Source organism: Bos indicus, chromosome 11 (genome assembly GCF_029378745.1).
Source record: "Bos indicus isolate NIAB-ARS_2022 breed Sahiwal x Tharparkar chromosome 11, NIAB-ARS_B.indTharparkar_mat_pri_1.0, whole genome shotgun sequence".
NCBI classification, from domain to species: Eukaryota; Metazoa; Chordata; class Mammalia; order Artiodactyla; family Bovidae; genus Bos; species Bos indicus.
The window spans coordinates 96,779,107-96,801,236 of NC_091770.1; positions in this window are offsets into that span (position 1 = coordinate 96,779,107).

Below are 22,130 nucleotides of genomic sequence, written 5' to 3' on the forward strand. Positions count from 1 at the left end.
ACCTGTAATCATTCAGAGAAGGTCTGTAATCCAGGATGTCATAGGTCTGAGGGGAGGGGGTGGGGCTGTGGAATGCCTGGAGAACTGGATCGTCTCACCTCTGGGTCTCTGTGCAGGCGAGCCCTATCGTGTGTGTGTGTGTGTGTATGTGTGTGTGGGTGTGTGTGTGGGTGTGTGTGTGGGTGTGTGTGGGTGTGGGTGTGTGTGGGTGTGGGTGTGGGTATGTGTGGAATGCCTGGGAACTGGATTGTCTCACCTCTGGGTCTCTGTGCAGGCGAGCCCTATCGTGTGTGTGTGTGTGTGTGTGTGTGTGTGTGTCTGGGTGTCTGGGTGTGGGTGTGGGGGTGTGTGTGTGTGTGTGTGGAATGCCTGGAAACTGGATCTTCTCACCTCTGGGTCTCTGTGCAGGTAAGTCCTATGGCGCACACGTGTGTGTTGTGTGTCTGTGAATCTGAAATTGTGTGTGTGTGTGTGTGAATCTGAAATCTGACCAGGCGTGTGGCTGGCAGGCAGGGTTTGAAAGGAGGGTGGAAGGATCCTATTAATTTGAGATTTGAAAGAAGACAGCGTGTTTACAAATGCGGGAGACCAGCGGGTTAAACATATGTTGGCGATCACGGTGAGAGGACGCAGCTGAGGCTGGGCTGGCTCTGGTGTGAATTCCACGGCATGTTGGTGTCTCTAAAACTGTCACAAACCCAGACACGGAAGGAAACAATGAAACTGAACCGACGCCACGGTGGGGGCAGGGAGAGGAGGAAGCAGAGGCATCTGGGAGGCGGGGTACTCGTGAGGCCACTGTATCTCCGTCTCCACACCAGCCACAGAGGAGGCTGAGGGTCGGGGGTGGGGGGGCTCACTCTCCCCCACTGCTTTCCAGCTGAAAGGAGTCTGCACCTGGAGCCCTGGAGCAGTGGAGTGGGGCGGGGGGGACCCTCACGTACAGAGCCCCACTCAGGCTGTGCTGTGCTCTCTACTCCTCCCTACAGGAGGCCTGCAAGGGAGTAATGATTATTTCCACCTAAGACCTGAGGAAACTGAGTCCTGGAGAGACACGCGGCCTTGGTCAAGGCTTTAGTGGCCAGGATTTGAACTGTTCAATTCAGCTCAGTCATGTCCAACTCTTCGCAACCCCATGGACTGCAGCACACCAGGCTTCCCTGTCCATCACCAACTCCCGGAGCTGGCTCAAACTCAAGTCCATCGAGTTGGTGATGCCATCCAACCATCTCATCTTCTGTCGTCCCCTTCTCCTCCTGCCTTCGATCTTTCCCAGCATCAAGGTCTTTTCCAATGAGTCAGTTCTTCGTATCAGATGGCCAAAGTATTGGAGTTTCAGCTTCAGCGTCAGTCCTTCCAATGAACTGAGATTTGTCTAACTGCTCTCAGGATTCCTGGATGGTGTTTGGTTAAGAAACAATGAATGAATGAATGAATACATGCCTGAGAGACAGAAAGGAGGGAGGGAGGAAGGAGGAAGGAAGGGAAGAAAGAAATGATAAAATAGTCCCCATGCTTTGAGGTGGAATCTGCTATGCTATGCTAAGTCACTTCAGTTGTATCCGACTCTGTGCGACCCCATAGACGACAGCCCACCAGGCTCCCCTGTCCCTGGGATTCTCCAGGCAAGAATACTGGAGTGGGTTGCCATTTCCTTCTCCAATGCATGAAAGTGAAAAGTCAAAGTGAAGTCGCTCAGTCATGTCCTACTCTTAGCGACCCCATGGATTGCAGCCTAACAGACTCCTCCGTCCATGGGATTTTCCAAGCAAGAGTACTGGAGTGGGGTGCCATTTCCTTCTCCGGGTGGAATCTATGTCCAGGCACTAACTATTTCATGCCTTGAAGGGCAGTAACCAACCCGTGTTTTCTCCACCACACCCATCAATCCTGTAATAAATGGGGTTAAGCACTTTGATTTATTCTTTTGGAAAAATCAGTAGCAGTCAAGAGACAGTGGACCCTGGTGTCTTCTCACTCAGGGAGCAGCCTTTTTCTTGGGAAACAAACAGGAAGGAGATGGTCTGAACAGAGACTCTTTTGTTTCCTGCCCTTCCCCCAACACGCAGTCACTAAGTGCCAGCCTTGGTTTCGTCAGCTGTGGCCCCCGGTTTGAGTATGAGCTCTGCCACACACTAGCCTGTTCATTCTCCTCGCTCTCCTCTTCTGGACTTGCCCTTTCATGCCCTCCTTTATTTCACTGAGCAGGCTTCATGCACAGGGCTCTCGGGTTGTTTTCTCATCACCAGGGCTTTTAGGTACAAATGTGTCCCCTGTATGTACCCCCTGGGTCTTCCTCTTGGTGGCTTGATTCCTTGTGTGCTTTGTAATTGTCATCTGTACACTTACACTAAGCTTGTGTCCCATGGGTGTCCCACGTGCCCTGGGCGGTAGCTGTAGAGCAGTGGGGATCCCAAGGCTTTCTTTTGGTCCCAGATGAGGTTGTTTATTAATTTTCCAGGATGTCTCCATGGCTCCAGGCTTTCTACAGGAGCATGCTGGCTCCCTGGGCTCCCATTTCCTTTTCCACTCCTGATACAGGTGAAGGGCAAGGCTTTTTGCCTCTTTCACAGGCCAGTGAGCAGAAAATTTTCCCTATAAATTAAAAAAAAAAAGTATTTAGGTGTAATTGCTTTACAGTGTTGTGTTAATTTCTGCTATATGACAAAATGACTCAGTTATAGATATATATATTCTTTTCCACTGTGGTTTATTACAGGATGCTATACAGCAGGACCTTGTTGTTTATCCAACCTATATATATAGTTTGCATCTGCAAATCTCAGACTCACGGTCCACCCCCACACCCACCCTTGGTGACCGCAAGTCTGTGTCTGTGAGTCTGTTCATTTGTGCCATATTTTAGATTGCACACACAAGTGATAATCATATATTTGTATTTTCTTTCTGACTTCTTTGCTTAGGATGATAATCTCTAAGTATGTGTGCATACTCAGTCATTTAGTGGCTCTGTCATGGCTGACTCTTTGCGATCCCATGGACTGTAGACCACCAGGATCCTCTGTCCATAGGATTTCCCAGGCAAGAATACTGGAGTGGGTTGCCATTTCCTTCTTCAGGGGGTCCTCCAAACCCAGGGATCGAACCTTCATCTCCTGCATCACCTGTCTCAGCAAGTGGATTCTTTACCACGGAGCCACCTGGAAAATACCCTAGGTCCACCCAAGTTTCTGCAAATGGCATTATTTCATTCTTTTTGATGGCTGAGTAATATTCCAGTGTGTGTGTGTGGGGTGTGTGTGTGTGGGGTGTGTGTGTGGGGGTGTGTGTGTGCACATATGTGTGTGCATGTGTGTGTGAGGCAGTGTATGTGTGTGTGTGTGTGCACGCATGTGTGTGTATACACACCACATCTTCTTTACCCATTCATCTGTCAGTGGACGTTTAGGTTGCTTGCATGTCTTGGCTATTTCAAATAGTGCTGCTGAGAGTGTCAAGGTGCACCTATAAGCTTTGATAGGTAGAGTTTCTGTCCTTGTTTACTTGTAAGTGTGGCCCTTTCTGATTTCCATGACAGTGTCTTCTTGGACCCATCATAATCTGGAAATATCTTGGCAGCTAGATCCTTTTTTTCCTTTACAGTTCCCATGTTTGTACTATCATCTTATGTTCCTTTATCTGTGGCCTGATTCTTCCACCACAGATTTCTTTGTGGGTAAAAGTTCCCTTCTAACCTTGGGCTTTGGCTGCAATCTATGAGTTTTGATAAAAAGTGTTCTCCAACTCCAGCAATCTAACAGTCATTGCAATTTCATCTTTGATCTTCCCTGGATTTATAAGTGCTTTGTTTACTTCCCAAGGTTTCTTTTCTCTTCTTTATCTTCTGTCAGTTCTAACAGACTTTAGAGTAGATTCTAACTAGAAAGGACAACTAGAGAGGCATCTGCTACTGCTAAGTCACTTCAGTCGTGTCCAACTCTGTGTGACCCCATAGACGGCAGCCCACCAGGCTCCCCGTCCCTGGGGTTTTCCAGGCAAGAACACTGGAGTGGGTTGCCATTTCCTTCTCCAATGCATGAAAGTGAAAAGTGAAAGTGAAGTCGCTCAGTCGTATCCTACTCCTAGCGACCCCATGGACTGCAGCCTACCAGGCTCCTCCGTCCATGGGATTTTCCAAGCAAGAGTACTGGAGTGGGGTGCCATTGCCTTTTCTGAGAGAGGCATCTAGAGACGGTTTAAGTTGAATGTTTAAATAAGTTGACAGTGCCTGATGGTCAGTACACAAGATGGGAATCTGGTGGCCAAGCTGGAACCTCTGCTCCAGGCCTGACTTAGTCATGTCACTTGGGTGGTCCAGTTTCGCAAAGGTCTCAGGGCCTCTGGCTGTTCTTCAGGAACATGGTGTCAGAGAGCCCTGGGCGGAGCCATCCTGGTACCTCTTTCTCTTAGCAAACACTTGCCTGTGGCTCCTGGCTTTATGGAGGTAGCTCAGTTTCTGCCCATTGTGTTCAGATGGCCCAAGGCTCCCACCAGCCCCTTCCCCAGGGAACCCCTCAACTTCAGGTCCTGCTCACTGTCCCAACCCCAAATTCCCTCTTTATCTAGTCCCTGGGGTTTCCTCTTTTATTGGCTTTGAACTCAGCTGGGCATTTACATTTTGGGGGGTTATAATATATCAAGCATTTTAATGTGTGTAGAAAAGAAGATGGGATTTCCCATATTGACCCAATATATGACATTAACTAGAAGTTTCTGGTGTGATTAACTTTGTATCTTTGAGCAAGACACTTAACTTCTCTGACACTGTCTTTTCATCTATAAAATAAGTAGGTCCTATGATAGTAATATCTACAAAATGGGTTGTTACAAGAATTATGTGACAGGCATGTAAAGAATTAAGCATATACAGTGCCAAGAATATAGTCAATGTCTTATAAATGGTAGGTGTGACTATAATTTCCGCTCGTTTTACATATAAAGATCTTGAGCTCAAAGAGATGAACTTGCCTGAAGTCACTCAGCTGGTCAATGGATTAAACCTCAAATGTCTGAGTCTTGTCATCCCAGGAGCTAAGCATATGAGTGAAGAGGTCTTTAGAATGACTGGGGTCGAAGTCACCATCTGAATATATCCTCATAAGGAACCCCAGTGAGAACTGCCTAGCAGAAGCCAGGCAGTCCCCAGCTTCATAAGCAAAGTAAACAATGGCTTTTATTGTGAGCCAGTGTGTGGGGAACAGTGGTCGCACAGCAGTAGATAGCATGAACACTGTCTTGTTGCTTACTAGGCACAGTTAAGCTGGGAAGACAGCATGGCATCATTTGTTCATCTGTCCATTTACTCAGCAAACAGAGGTTGAGTCCCATCTGTGCTACAGGCTCTTTGCTAGGCACAGAAGACTCAGCGGTAAACAAGACAGGCAAGATAGGAAACAGACACATAAATGAAAAAGGAAAATACCTGGTAGTGATAAATGCCAGGATGAAAATAAAGCTTAATGAGACATAATGACAAATGGAGTCTTTTCAACTTAAGTGATCAGGGAAGTTTCCTCGGAGGCATTTAAGGTAAGATGAAGGTCAGGAGGGAGTAAGAGCTGGCAGCAGAATATGCCAGGCAGAAAGAATTGCCAGTGGAACCACCCTACAGTGGGAGTGAGCTTGGCATCCATCAGAGGCTGGCATGACCACAGTGCAGTGAGTGTGGGAGCAAGAGGCAGGAGAGGAATGCCAAGAGGTGTGCAGGGGCAGAGCATGCAGGGCTCTGTAGACCAAGGAAAAGATTTCAGATTTTTTCCCAAATGCAATGAGAAGGCACTGGTAGGTATTTTCGCAGGGTGATGTGTCAGTAAAAATCTGTTGGCGATGCTGCAATAGCAAATAAATCCCTAAATCTCAGTGGCTTCCCACAATAGAAGTTTACTTTCTTCCTACATATAGTCTACAGTGTGTCTACACGGTCTCGTCTACTTGGCCCCTTAGAAGCTCAGGCTGCCTCCCATCTTGTGGCTCCAGCATCCTGCAGTTTCAAGGTCAATGTGATGTCATCTACCCAGGGACAGGAAGAAGAAGAACAAGGGATGGGAAAGGCACACCAGATACTTATCTCCCTTAACCTGGAATGAGTATAAATCAGTGCGCTCACATCCCATTGGCCAGAACTAGTCACATGGCCAAACTAACCATCAGGGAGGTTGGGAATGTGACAGAGCATACAGATCCATCTGAGAGCTCTGAATATTCTCCACCACAGGTAGTAATAGGATCTGATTTATATTGCAAGTTGGCACTCTGGTTACTATGAAAAAAATGTGAGTCATGAGTAGTGGGGAGCAGGCTATGGTTAGGTTCTGAAATGAGAGGTTAACTTCTTTGCCTTTCAATTTGTCGCTTGTGGCCTTAAATGCTGGGCAAGGTTTACCTCCTTGAACAAAATATACTGAAAATTGTGTCCTGAAGGAATGTTCAGATCAAAGCTGCAGTCTGGAGTGCAAACCCAAATGTTTAACTCACGCCAGTCAGGACGGCCATCATCAAAAAGTCTACAAATAAGAAATGCTGGAGAGAGAGAGAGTGTGTGTGTGTATGATGCGTGTGTATGTATGATCTGTGTAAAGTTGTCAACTGTCTTTTCTAGTAATGTTCTGTATTGTGCTACTATTTCCTTCTAATTTATAAATATTAAGATGGCTCTTTAAAATGAAATTATGGTGACACTATTTACTTATGAGGCAAAATAACTCTTTGTTGGTTTCCAAATTAGTTATGGAATTTACCAATCCAGGATCCCAAATTCTGGGAATCGGGGCCTTCCTGATGAAACATTTGGAATTTGTTTTGACTTTTTATTGGAGTATAGTTGGCTTACAATGTTGTATTAGTTTTAGGTGTACAGCAAGGTGACTCAGTTGTATGTATATATTATATATATATTTTCAGAGTCTTTTCTGTTATAGTTTATTACAAGATATTGAATATAGTTCCCTTTATTGTATAGTAGGTCCTTGTTGCTTATCTGTTTTTTATATAGTAATGTGTATCTAGTGATCCCAAACTTCTAATGTATCCCATCGCCACCCCACCACATTTTCCTCTTTGATAACCATATGTTTGTTTTCTAGGTCTGTGAGTCTGTTTCATAAATAAGTGTATTTGTATTATTTTTTTAGATTCCACATGTAAGTTATATTATATATTTGTCTGTGCATATTTGGCATTGGTGTGCTTTCTGAATTGCCTGTGAGAATCTTTTATCGTCATCCAATGAGGGAGATACTCAGAGTCGCCTGTGTGAGAAGCTGCTTGAGGCAACTTACCCCTTTTCATTCCAAGAGTCCTCCTCAAAACTTTCAATTTGGGAGTCACAATTGAAGTCACCTGGGTCTTCTTTTACTGTGATACCTTAATCTCATGTCACGGGCCTCTCGATGGGCCACTTGACAGGCCTCTTATAAAAACTGCCTGCCAGTTTGAGGCCTTTCCTCTTGGGAAAGTCCCAGCGTGATTTCTGTGCTCACCACGTAACTTAAACTTGAAGCCAGAGCTTTCCAAACTGCACTCACGTTAGTTAGGTCCAGCCACGTTCCTGGGACTCAGTAACAAACAGGCAGAAATGTAATTCTGCTTATGTGATGCCACATTGTCCTTACTTTTCTCATTTCCCTATTTGCATTTCTTGTCTCATTGACAAGCACTGGCCCATGAACTGTATTTGCAGGCAGCTGGCTTGGGTGAAAAACAACAGCCAAGGTCCAGAGCGAAACACAGAGGTTTAGGAACCAGGATGCCAAGGGCGGCCACGTAAGCAAAGGGCAGGAGTCTGGGTGACTACAGAAGGGTTGGACACACGTCTTGGGGATTGGTGACAGGCCACAGCAGGCCTGCAGGGTGAGCTGGGCAGCCCAGTGAAGGCTCGTCGGGCCCAGGAGGAGCTGGCAGGACTCCACACTCCTCTCCCGCCTTCCCTCGTGTGGCTGCCTCCAGCCAGACCGACCTCCTGGTCACCCCCACACAAGGCCTCCTGCTCCTGCTCCTGTGCTCTCTGTCCTTTCTGCCCGCTTCACCCCCTTTCTGTGCCCTAACCCCACCATTTTTTGCCTGGCCAACTTGTATGCCTCCTTCAAACAGAACATGTTCTGTCTCCTTCCACACAGATAAAAAGAAACTCAGCACGCAGTGGAGGCACCTGCTTCACTGCCCCGAGCCTTGAGCCTCACGATAGATGTGAGATAGGAGAGAGGAAGAGGGGGCAAAGATGGCTCCCGGGTTTCTGTCAGAACAAATGGAAAGGTAGAGTTTCCAGCAGCTGAGCCGGGAAGACTGAGGAAGGGGTGGGCTGGGAAGCCACCATCAGGGACCGAGTTTCAGATGTGGTACATTTGATTAAGATGGTAACTTTTTTATTTCTTTTGGCCAAGTCATGAGGCATGCAGGATCTTAGTTCCCCAACCAGGGATCCCTGCATTGAGAGTGCAGAGCCCTAACCACTGGATTGCCAGGAAAGTCCTAGATATGGTCCATCTGAGATGCTCGCTAGGCATTCAGGTGGGCATGTCAGATACCCTTTTGGATACACATGTTTGGAGTTAAGGGAGGAGAACCAGGTTAGGGACATAAATTTCAGCATCATCAGCATAAGGCTGATATTTAAAGTCATTTTTTGCAGGCGCTTGTGGGGAATGTGGCTTCCAGAGTCCCTCAGCCTGGCACATCAGAGCCTTCCAGCTGGCCTTGGGCATCACTTAAGCCCACTGTTGCCCCTCCAGCCATGTGCCCTTGATAGCAGCTCCAGCAGCACCACTCTGCATATGTCCATAGCTCTCCTTCTTCGTCTGTCACTGATGGCTCCTTATTCTTCAAAAACCAACATCTTTTTTCTTGGTACCTTTTTTTGGAAGAATAAATATTCCTATTCTCACAGTTACAACAACACTTTGACTATGTGAACTGAAACCCTAGGGCAAATTACTTCATGCTGTTTTATTAATATAATACCTGTGTCACTGATAAACATTTTGAAATATTACCCAAGGTGCTTTCTCCTTGGCAGTTCCTCTAGTGTCTCAACCTGAGCCTCTTCCCTCTTTAAAGCATCTTCTCTGAGGCTTAATAGCTCAGAGAAGTAATACAAAACAAAATCAACAAATAAATAGCAAAAAAAAAAACTTCTTGATTTTGAGTTTTCAAGTTTCACATTAAAAACAAAATCCATAGCATCAAGGGAATAAGAGAAAAAGCCACAGATTGGGAGAAAATATTTGCAGATGACAGGGCCTGACCCGTGGAAGTAGGTCAACAGATATGAGCCTGCCCTGTGCCCTAAGTTATTGGGTTCAGGGTAGACCTGACCATTACTGGGTCTTTCAGATTCCTGCTCTCTGACCCCCACTGCTGCCCTTACTCTGGAACTGGGGCTTAGAGATGCTTGTTCATGTCTGCAGGTCACTGGAACTAATAAGGTATCAGTTCAATTCAGTTCAGTCACTCAGTCATGTCTGACTCTTTGCAACCCCATGGACTGCAGCACGCCAGGCTTCCCTGTCCATCACCAACTCCTGGAGCTTGCTTAAACTTATGTCTATCAAGTTGATGATGCCATCCAACCATCTCATCCTCTGTCATCCCCTTCTGCTCCTGCCTTCAATCTTTCCCAGCATCAGGGTCTTTTCCAATGAGTCAGTTCTTTACATCAGGTAGCCAAAGTATAGCATCAGTCCTTCCAATGAACATTCAGGACTGATTTCCTTTAGGATGGACTTGTTTGATCTCCTTGCAGTCCCAGGGACTCTCAAGAATCTTCTCCAACACCACAGTTCAGAAGCATCAATTCTTCGGCACTTAGCTTTCTTTATGGTCTAACTCTCACATCCATACATGACTACTGGAAAAACCATAGTTTTGACTAGATGGACCTTTGTTGGCAGAGTAATGTCTCTGCTTTTTTAATATGCTATTTAGCTTGGTAATAGCTTTTCTGTCAAGTACAAGTGTCTTTTAATTTCATGGCTGCAGTCACCATCTGCGGTGATTTTGGAGCCCAAGAAAATAAAGTCTGTCACTGTTTCCATTGTTTCCCCACCTATTTGCCATAAAGTGATGGGACTGGATGTCATGATCTTCACTTTTTGAATGTTGAGTTTTAAGCCAGCTTTTTCACTCTCCTCTTCTACTTTCATCAAGAGGCTCTTTAGTTCCTCTTCACTTTCTGCCATAAGATTGGTGTCAGCTGTGTATCTGAGGTTATTGATATTTCTCCCAGAAATCTGGTATAATATAATGTACACAGGCTATATGGTAACATCACAGCAGCCCCATTAGACTGAACTGGCAGGAGAGAAAAGATGAGAGGCAGACATAGGAAGAAAGAGTAACAGGAGGAAACATGACTCTGGAATTGCCTGCCTCGTGACTGCAGCCTTGAGAATCCCCATTTGTTCCACGACTTTTCTTTTTTTGCCGAAGCTGGCTTTAGTGCATTTCTGTTACTGATGGCCAAATGGTTGTTGTCCAGCAGTAACTGAATCCCCTGCAGACTGTGAGCATTTCGAGGGCAAAACTGCTTATTTATAGAGTAGCAGGGCTCTGTCCATCAGGGTGTTCTCCAGGGCTCCAGGAATCCTGTTGGAGAGTTTTGCTCAGTAAAGTTACAAGCATTTGATTTGGCGTTTGGCTTCCAACCCTCCTACTTGGTGCAATGTAATGTAGGAAGCCCCAGTTTCCATGGCTTTAACATGCAGATCCCAGTTCCTGGTTCACAGCCTCGATATTGGTATGGAGTGAAATAATTTCTGCAGAAGTACCTAGCCTGATGCCTGGCACAGAGGAAATGCCCTGTGAATGGAAATTGGCATGATTTATAACTGCTATCGAGAACTGACCTTATGCATTCAAGAATATTTGTTGAGTACATACTGTGCCCTGGAGTGGTGAAGAGAGAGACAAGATCCTTGAGGCACCCACTCTCATAAAGGTTACAGTCAAAAGAAAAGGAAGTGGCTTTTCCTCATTGCCTCTGTGTTCCAGCGCTCCAGGTCAGGCTCCTCTTGATCAGGGAGGGTATCGAAAGACTCACACTTTGGATCTGTCGTGATGCGGTGCCTCTGTGTAATAAAAGCAGTTCTGCACGTGGTTATGGTATCTTAGTTTCAACAGCACCATTTGTGGTTATGCCATGTTTACTTTTCACATCCTTCCAGTTAAACTCTTGTGAGGGAGAGCCAGCCACGTTTATACACCTGACCCACAAGTGTGTTCCTCCCACCTGCCTGTCTTCTGCTCCCACAAGCATCTGGGTTCAATCTGAGAGCACCGATCAGATTAAACCCTGTGCAGATCAGCGGAGAGTTCTGTTTAGCTAGCGAGACTGGTAACTGATGAGAGGTTACCCTCCCTCCCTCAAGGCAGAATCGATCCATTCTAGTTCCTATGGATCCATACCAGAGAACAGCCTTAGGAGTAATGATGAATTCATTAATTGACAGAACACTTATGGAGGGCCAAAAAGGATAAAAATGATCAGTGGTGATCTCAGGTTCAGGATGCTGGCTACTCAGTCTCTGACCTGCGTGGGCTTGGTCTGGCAAGCAGATACTGCCAAGCTGTTCCCAGGACTCTGCTCAACTCTCAGAACAAATACTTTTTGTGATATTGACCACCTTTAGAGTTCTCATCACATCTGAAATACACTGACTTTTTTCCCCCATGAAAATAAAGGTTATATATGTTCATTATTAAAACAAAAAAATCTTAATGGCCTTCCTCCCTAATAAGAAAATAGTGATTATTTTAATTTTATTTTTTCCTCAGCTTCTGTTGTTCAGTTGCTAAGTCATGTCCGACTCTTTGTGACCCCATGGACTGCAGAACACCAGGCTTCCCTGTCCTTCATTTGGAGTTTGTTCAAACTCATGTCCATTGGGTCGGTGATGCCATCCAGCCAAACACCATGATTTGATAGATGCACATATTGTGCGGTGATTACCACAATTACGACAATAGCACATCCGTCCCCTTATACGGTTATCATTTTGTGTGTGTGACATGAGAACTTACAAGGTCTACCCTCTTAGCATCTTTCTAGTATATAATACAGTATGGTTAACTAGTCACCATGCTATACATTAGAGCCCTAGTATTTACTCATCTTACAACTGGAAGTTTAAATCCTCCCACCCTGCCCCTGGCAACCACCAATCCACTCTCTGTTTCTACGAAATGTCATTTTATATTCCAACTCACCACATGTAAGTGAGCTCAGACAATACCTGTCTTTCTCTGTCTGACTTACTTCCCTGAGCATGATATCCTCAAGTTTCATCCATGTTGTCACAAATGGTAGGATTTCCTTCATTTTATGGCTGAATAATATTCCATTTTACATATCTATGTCTATATCTATCTCACACTTCCTTTATCCATTTGTCCATCACAGGCACTTAGGCTTTTCCCATGTCCGGGCTGTTGTGGATAATGCTGCAATGAACATGGGAGTGCAAATAACCTCTTTGAGAACTTGTTTTCATGTCTTTTAGATATATATCCAGAAATGGTATTATGTGTAGTTCTCTGTTTAATCTTTTGAGGAACCTCCATTCTGTTTGCCAAGGGAATGGTGATTTTTATTGGCCAGGCAGAATGGGCAGCCTCAGGCAGTGATTGACAAAACCAGTTCCCTAGCTTCCTTTACAGTTAGCAATAGCCAAGTGACCCATTTCTGATCGTTTGGATCACAGCAGATCTGCTAGGGCGTTTCTGGGAAAGATTTTGCTCTTCACTCCATCCCCCATCCTGCCATGAAAGAAGAGGCCACGACACCTGAGGCTGGAGGAGCCACTTTGTGCCCATGAGGCAACAAACATGAGTGTAAAAGACAACCACCTGAGGAGGTCGACAAAGCCTGGAAGGACACGTATTCTTTTTATTATTATTATTTCTTATTTTTAGCTGTTCTGGGTCTTGTTGCTATGCAAGGGTTTTCTCTAGTTGCAGCGAGTGGGAGTTACTCTTCATTGCAAGGCACGGGCTTCCCGTTGCAAAGGCTTCTCTCGTTGCAGGCTCTAGAGTGCGGGCTCAGTAGTTGTGGCGCATGGATGGGCTTAGTTGCCCTGCAGCATTTGGAATCTTCCCGGACCAGGGATTGAACTCATGTCCCCGGCATTGGCAGGTGGATTCTTAATCACTGGGCCACCAGGGAAGTCTAGGACATGGATTCTTATTGTCTTCATTTTCCTGTAACAAGAAGACTGGAGGTAGATACTCCTGGCCAGAAAAAATAAGTGCTTACTCTTCAAGCTCCTGTTGGTTGGGTGTTCTATTTTTTGCACCCAGATTCCTAAATATGCTAAAATATAGACATACAGATGTTCCTTGACTTATGGTTCAGCTTAACAATTTTTCAATTTTATGGTGATGCAAAAGTGATCCGCATTCAGTAGAAACCGTGGGCTTCCCAGGTAAAGAATACGCCTGCTAATGTAGGAGAAGCAGGAAATGCGGGTTCAGTCCCTGGGTTGGGAAGATTCTCTGGAGTAGGAAATGGCAACCCACTTAAGTATTCTTGCCTGGAAAATTCCAGGGACAGAGGAATCTGGTGGGCTACAGTCTGTGGGGTCACCAAGAGTCAGTCCCAACTGAGCACACACTCATATAGTCATTTAGCAAAAACCATACTTAGGACTTCAAATTTTGCTCTTGTTCCAGGCTAGTGACATGCAGTAGGATACTCCCTTGTGATGCTGGGCAGTGGCAGTGAATCCCCACTCTGTCAGCCACTGATCACAAGGGTGAACAACTAGTACACTTACAGCCATTCCGTAATCATACAATGGTTCTGCTTTGCACTTTCCATACAGTGTTCAGTAATTTACATGAGCTATTCAACAGATTTTTTTAATAAAATGGGCTTTGTGTTAAATTATTTTGCCCAATTATAGGCTAATGGAAGTGTTCTGAGCACTTTAAGGTAGGCTGGGCTAAGTTTTGATGTTTGGTGATGTATTAAAAGGATTTTTGACTTATGATATTTTCAACTTACGAATTAAAAAAAATTTTTTTATTAAAAAACATATTTATCTATTTATTTGACCACGCTAGGTCTTAGTGGTGGCACACGGGATCTTCGATCTTTGTTGTGGCACTCAGGCTTTTTAGCTTAAGCTTGCAAACTCTTAGTTGTGGCATGTAGGATCTAGTTCTCTTACCAGGGATAGAACCCAGACCCCCTGCATTGGGAGTGTGGAGTCTTAGCCTCTGGACCACCAGGGAAGTTCTTCAACTTATGACAGATTGATGATGCTGTGAAAGTGCTGCACTCGATATGCCAGCAAATTTGGAAAACTCAGCAGTGACCACAGGACTGGAAAAGGTCAGTTTTCATTCCAATCCCAAACAAAGGCAAATGCCAAAGAAAGCTCAAACTACCACACAATTGCACTCATCTCACACGCTAGTAAAGTAATGCTCAAAATTCTCCAAGCCAGGCTTCAGCAATACGTGAACTGTGAACTTCCAGATGTTCAAGCTGGTTTTAGAAAAGGCAGAGGAACCACAGATCAAATTGCCAACATCTGCTGGATCATTGAAAAAGCAAGAGAGTTCCAGAAAAACATCTATTTCTGCTTTATTGACTATGCCAAAGCCTTTGACTGTGTAGATCACAATAAACTGTGGAAAATTCTGAAAGAGATGGGAATAACAGACCACCTGACCTGCCTCTTGAGAAACCTATATGCAGGTCAGGAAGCAACAGTTAGAACTGGACATGGAACAACAGACTGGTTCCAAATAGGAAAAGGAGTATGTCAAGGCTGTATATTGTCACCCTGCTTATTTAACTTCTATGCAGAGTACATCATGAGAAACGCTGGACTGGAAGAAACACAAGCTGGAATCAAGACTGCCGGGAGAAATATCAATAACCTCAGATATGCAGATGATACCACCCTTATGGCAGAAAGTGAAGAGGAGCTCAAAAGCCTCTTGATGAAGGTGAAAGGGGAGAGTGAAAAAGTTGGCTTAAAGCTCAACATTCAGAAAACAAAGATCATGGCATCTGGTCTCATCACTTCATGGCAAACAGATGGGGAAACAGTGGAAACAGTGCCAGACTTTATTTTTCTGTGCTCCAAAATCACTACAGATGGTGACTGCAGCCATGAAATTAAAAGACGCTTACTCCTTGGAAGGAAAGTTATGACCAACCTAGATAGCATATTGAAAAGCAGAGACATTACTTTGCCAACAAAGGTCCGTCTAGTCAAGGCTATGGTTTTTCCTGTGGTCCTGTATGGATGTGAGAGTTGGACTGTGAAGAAGGCTGAGCGCCGAAGAATGGATGCTTTTGAAGTGTGGTGTTGGAGAAGACTCTTGAGAGTCCCTTGGACTGCAAGGAGATCCAAGCAGTCCATTCTAAAGGAGATCAGCCCTGAGATTTCTTTGGAAGGAATGATGCTAAAGCTGAAACTCCAGTACTTTGGCCACCTCATGTGAAGAGTTGACTCATTGGAAAAGACTCTGATGCTGGGAGGGATTGGGGGCAAGAGGAGAAGGGGACGACAGAGGATGAGATGGCTGGATGGCATCACCGACTCGATGGACATGAGTCTGGGTGAACTCTGGGAGTTGGTGATGGACAGGGAGGCCTGGTGTGCTTCGATTCATGGGGTCACAAAGAGTCGGACACGACTGAGCGACTGATCTGATCTGATCTGATGCAGATGACACCACCCTTGGCAGAAAGTGAAGAGAAACTAAAGAGCCTCTTGATGAAAGTGAAAGAGTAGAGTGAAAAAGTTGGCTTAAAGCTCAACATTCAGAAAACAAAGATCATGGCATCTGGTCTCATCACTTCATGGGAAATAGATGGGGAAACGGTGTCAGACTTTATTTTTCTGGGCTCCAAAATCACTACAGATGGTGATTGCAACCATGAAATTAAAAGACGCTTACTCCTTAGAAGGAAAGTTATGACCAACCTAAACAGCATATTCAAAAGCAGAGACATTACTTTGCCAGCAAAGGTCCGTTTAGTCAAGGCTATGGTTTTTCCAGTGGTCATGTATGGATGTGAGAGTTGGACTGTGAAGAAAGCTGAACGCTGAAGAATTGATGCTTTTGAACTGTGGTGTTGGAGAAGACTGCTGCTGGGAGGGATTGGGAGCAGGAGGAGAAGGGGATGACAGAGGATGAGATGGCTGGATGGCATCACCGACTCGATGGACATGAGTCTGAGTGAACTCCGGGAGTTAGTGATGGACAGGGAGGCCTGGCGTGCTGCAATTTATGGGGTCACAAAGAGTCGGACATAACTGAGAGACTGAACTGAACTGAACTTTATGATGTACCCCATCATAAGACAAGGAAATCTGTATTTGTTTGTTTGTTTTGCTGCCCAGCTTGTGGGATCTTAGTTCCTTGATCAGGAATTGAACCATTGCCCACAGCAATGAAAGCGTGTAGTCCAAACCACTGGACTGCCAGGGAATTCCCAAGGATGATCTGTAGATACAGTAAAACAGAAGATGAAAGTCTCTGTTCTTGCTCCAGATATAGACACTGTTAAAGTTTGGTATAGATTTTTCTAATTATTGTTTGCATATATTAGTACATATTAATAATCAAAAATACATATAAAATTAATGGACTCATAGAATAAATGCATTCTGTTTTATAACCTGCTTTTTTTTAATTAACAAAATACCATGGCTTATATCTATCAGTACCGCTTTTTTTTTTTAACAACTTAATCTTCTATTGCTACACATTTAGGATGTATCCAATATTTTCTCATTATAAGCAATGCTGAAACAATTATCCTTGAACATGCATTATTAGACATGGACAAAGGGTATGCACATAGTAAATGTTGATATATATATCAAATGTTTATTGAAGGGCTAGTATATGTGGCACATTTATGCTTGATGAACAGGTACTTTGGTGGGGTTTTTCATCTGGGGGGAGACTGACAGTTGAATAAGTAAACAAAGAGTTGTCGTTTAGTTGCTAAGTCATGTCTGACTCTTTGTGAGCTCATGGACTATAACCCACCAGGCCCCTCTGTCCATGGGATCTCCCAGGCAAGAATACTGCAGTGGGTTGCCATTTCTTCCTCCAGGCGATCTTCCCAACCCAAAGATTAAACCTGTGTCTCCTGCATTGGCAGGTGGAGTCTTTACCACTGAGCCACAAGGGAAATCCAAACGACTAGTAAATAGTTACAAATTGTGGTAAGTGATAAGCAGGAAATGAACTGATATGGTATGAAAACACTGGGGACCTAACTTAAATAGATGACCAGTGAAGGCCTCCAAGGAGGTGACATTTAAGCTCAGAGTTTAAGGATGAGAAGAGCTTAGGAGGAGTGCACTAGCTGAAATCCCCCAGGGAAGAAAGAACTTTGATGTTAAAGGATCTAAAAGGCAATGGGTGTGACTAGAACAGCTGAGAAGGAGATGAAGGGGATGCAAGGTCTAGACAAGACAAGATCATGTAGGTCATGTTGCGGTATTTGAATTTATGTTATGGAAACTCACTGGAGAGCTTTAAGAGAGGGAGTGACTTGATATATTTTATTGTTATTATTATTTAATGATCACTCTGGTTGCTATTTTCCATTGTTTGGATGGAGTCAAAGCCAGATCAGTAAAAAATTCATTGAAGTGGTCTAAGCAAGATAATATGATTTGGAGTGGAATATTAGAAATATGCAAATAGATCAGTGGATAGAAACAAAGCATTTATAAGCAGGCATTGCAGGTGGATTCTTTACCAACTGAGCTATCAGTGAAGCCAAACTTATACTGCTGCTGCTGCTGCTAAGTCGCTTCAGTCATGTCTGACTCTGTGCGACCCCATAGACGGCAGCCCACCAGGCTCCCCCATCCCTGGGATTCTCCAGGCAAGAACACTGGAGTGGGTTGCCATTTCCTTCTCCAATGCATGGAAGTGAAAAGTGAAAGTGAAGTTGCTCAGTCGTGTCCGACTCCTAGCAACCCCATGGACTGCAGCCAACCAGGCTCCTCCGCCCATGGGATTTTCCAGGCAAGAGTACTGGAGTGGGGTGCCATTGCCTTCTCCGGAACTTATACTAGTGGCCCACAATTTTATTTAATGAAGTTTTACATTATATTTTAATATGTTAGAACAGTATTATTACTGTTCTATGATGTTTACTTTATATTTTATATTCATTAATAATGTTCTTATAATAATAATTTAAAATTATTATTTAGTTTTTTAAATTTCCTAGATATTTTTCCATATTTATCAAGTTTATTTTTATTTTTATTATTAGTTTTAAAATAATTTTGCTATGTTCCATTGCACCCTACCCCCAAAATCACATTGGTTCTTTGATTTGAATTCCACTAAGTATACAAGTTGAGTCTGGGAAGCATGTCATCTTTGCAATATTCAGACTTCCTGCTCAGGGATTTGTTATGTTTTTCCTTTACCTAAGAACTTATTTTCTAGGTTCTTCAGTAAGGTTTTATAGGTTTTTTTCTTATGGGCCTCGACATTTCTTGTTAAGGTATGCCTATGTATTTCATAGTATTTATTCATTGCTAATGGAATATTTTTTTAAAAAGGCATACTTTATAAATGGAAATCACAGGTATTTAGTATTGTGTTTAGGGGACCCCATAAGTAATACATTTCTTCCTTTTCTGAATTTGGAAGAAACTGAGGCATAGGAGATAAAAATACTACATTCATCACTGATAAACTTGGCTGGAAAATGTAGCTTTTGACCTGAAGCCGAGTGGGCTTCCTGTATTTCCTCCTGAATTGGATAGATTTACTTCTATAGAAAGAGGTAGTTCTGGCAAATAGTCCACTTACCACATAGTGGAGAGCACATGAAAATATTTGCTTTCTGCAGTCAGCCAAAGCCAAAAAGAGAACTCATAAGCATCTATTCTTGTCCACTCCCTTCTCCCAAATTCACTAATCAGGTTGTCATTCATTTTCCTCTAGGGTGGGGACAGGCCATGTTCAGTTCAGTTCAGTGGTTCAGTCCTGTCTGACACTTTCCGACCCCTGACTGCAGCACGCCAGGCTTCTCTGTGCATCACCAACTCCCAGAGCCTGCTCAGACTCATGTCCATCAAATTGGTGATGCCATCCAACCATCTCATCCTCTGTCATCCCTTCTCCTCCTGCCTTCAATCCTGACCAGCATAAGGGTCTTTTCAAATGAGTCAGTTCTTTGTATCAGGTGGCCAAAGTATTGGAGTTTCAGCTTTAGTATTGGAGTTTCAGCTTTAGCATTAGAACTTTCAATGAACATTCAGGACTGATTTCCTTTAGGATTGACTGGTTTGACCTCCTTGCAGTCCAAGGGACTCTCAAGAGTCTTCTCCAACACCACAGTTCAAAAGCATCAATTCTTCAGTGCTCAACTTTCTTTATAGTCCAACTCTCACATCCATCCATGACTAATGGAGAAACCATAGCTTTGACTAGATGAACCTTTGTTGGCAAAGTAATGTCTCTGCTTTTTAATATGCTGTCTAGGGTGATCACAGCTTTTCTTCCAAGGAGCAAGTATCTTTTAATTTCATGGCTGCAATCACCATCTGCAGTGATTTTGGAGCCCACAAAAATAAAGTCTGTCACTATTTTCATTGTTTCCCCATCTATTTACCATAAAGTGATGGGACCAGATTCCATGATCTTAGTTTTCTGAATGTTTAGTTTTAAGCCAACTTTTTCACTCCCCTCTTTCACTTTCAACAAGAGGCTCTTTAGTTCTTCTTTGCTCTCTGTCATAAGGGTGGTATCATTTGCATATCTGAGGTTATTGGTATTTCTCCCTGCAATCTTGATTCCAACTTGTGCTTCATCCAGCCCAGCATGTTGCATGATGTACTCTGCATATAAGTTAAATAAGCAGGGTGATCATATACAGCCTTGATGTACTCTTTTCCCCATTTGAAACTAGTCTGTTTGTTCTATGTCTAGTTCTAACTGTTGCTTCTTGACCTGCATACAGATTTCTCAGAAGGCAGGTAAGGTGGTCTGGTATTTCCATCTCTTTAAGAATTTTCCACAGTTTGTTGTGATCCACACAGTCAAAGGCTTTGGCATAGTCAATAAAGCAGAAGTAGATGTTTTTTTGGAACTCTCTTGCTTTCTCGATGATCCAACGGATTTTGTCAATTTGATCTCTGGTTCCTCTGCCATTTATAAATCCAGCTTGAACATATGGAAGTTCATGATTCACATACTGTTGAAGTCTGGCTTGGAGAATTTTGAGCATTACTTTGCTAGTGTGTGAGATGAGTGCAATTGTGTGGTAGTTTGAACATTCTTTGGCATTGCCTTTTCTTTGGGATTGGAATGAAAACTGACCTTTTCAGAGAGAGGCCATGAGTCTTTCTCTAATGGAAGTCTCTCTTTATGAAAATAAGCCTTTTTCTTTAACATTTAGGAAAACCATTGAGTTTGGTTTTTATCTTATAACTAGCCACTTTACTAAAGTCTCTAAGCTTTTTAGTTGATTCCCTTCCATTTTTATGTTTAGGTATGTATTGACATCACGAACAAATAATGATAAGTTTGTCTTTTTCCATTATTTATATTTCTTAGTTTTCTTATCTTATTGTATTGGCTTTGCTGCTGCTGCTGCTAAGTCGCTTCAGTCCTGTCTGACTCTGTGTAACCCCATAGACGGCATCCCACTAGGCTCCTCTGTCCCTGGGATTCTCTAGGCAAGAACACTGGAGTGGGTTGCCATTTCCTTCTCCAATGCAAGAAAGTGAAAAATGAAAGTGAAGTCTCTCAGTCGTGCCCGACTCTTAGCGACCCCATGGACTGGAGCCTACCAGGCTCCTCTGTCCATGGGATTTTCCAGGCAAGAGTACTGGAGTGGGGTGCCATTGCCTTCTCCATGTATTGGCTTTAGTCTGTAGCAATTATAGTGGGCATTCTTGTTTTGTTTCTGACTAAAATGAGAATGCCCTTAGTGTTTCACCATTAAATATGTTTATGGATGGCTTCTGTTAAGTAAACTTTGTCATTAAGAAGCTTAAATATTCTTCCTAGTTTATTAAGGGTTTTTTTAAAAGAAAATTATAAGCTATTGGTGTTGAATTTATAAAATATTTTTAAAGTGTCTCTTCTGTTGATAATATCCTGTGATTTATTTTTCTTTACCAATGAAATGAGTTTACAGAGTCACTAATGTTGAATCATCCTTGTACTTTTGGAATAAATCTTGCCTGATTATAGTGGATTTTGACTTGTTTTAGAGCAAGTTGGATTCAGATTGCTAAAATTTTATTTAGTAGTTTTGCAACTACTATATACTTCAGCAGATTGGTCTGTAAGAGTAATGATTCACAGGTTAGGGATTAATTGGTGAACTTTGAAAAGGTGGTCCTGGCTCAGATGAGTTTGGGAAATACCAGATTTGTTTACTCTTGTACAAGGTCCATCTAGTCAAGGCTATGGTTTTTCCAGTGGTCATGTATGGATGTGAGAGTTGGACTGTGAAGAAAGCTGAGCGCAGAAGAATTGATGCTTTTTAACTGTGGTGTTGGAGAAGACTCTTGAGAGTCCCTTGGACTGCAAGGAGATCCAACCAGTCCATTCTAAAGGAGATCAGTCCTGGGTATTCATTGGAAGGACTGATGCTGAAGCTGAAACTCCAGTACTTTGGCCACCTCATGCGAAGAGTTGACTCATTGGAAAAGACTCTGATGCTGGGAGGGATTGGGGGCAGGAGGAGAAGGGGATAACAGAGGATGAGATGGCTGGATGGCATCACCGACTCGATGGACATGAGTTTGAGTGAACTCCGGGAGTTGGTGACGGACAGGGAGGCCTAGCGTGCTACAGTTCATGGGGTCGCAAAGAGTCGGACACGACTGAGCGATTGAACTGAACTGAACTGGACATCACAGAGACCTTAATTATACTTATTGTGATTCTTTAAAAGGTAGACTATAGGTGGCATGCAGTACTTTCTCAAGTTATTTGACTGCAGAACCTCCTTTTCAAAAAAACATGTATTAAATTCTCTGGGGACTTGTGTTCTGAAACTGGCCTGTAACTCTCCTTTTTGGTATTATCTCTGTCAGTTTTGGTATCAGTTATGCTAAACTTGGGAAGTGAAATGGAAAACTTTTTTCTTCTGTGTAACGGTTTAAATAACATAGAGATTATTT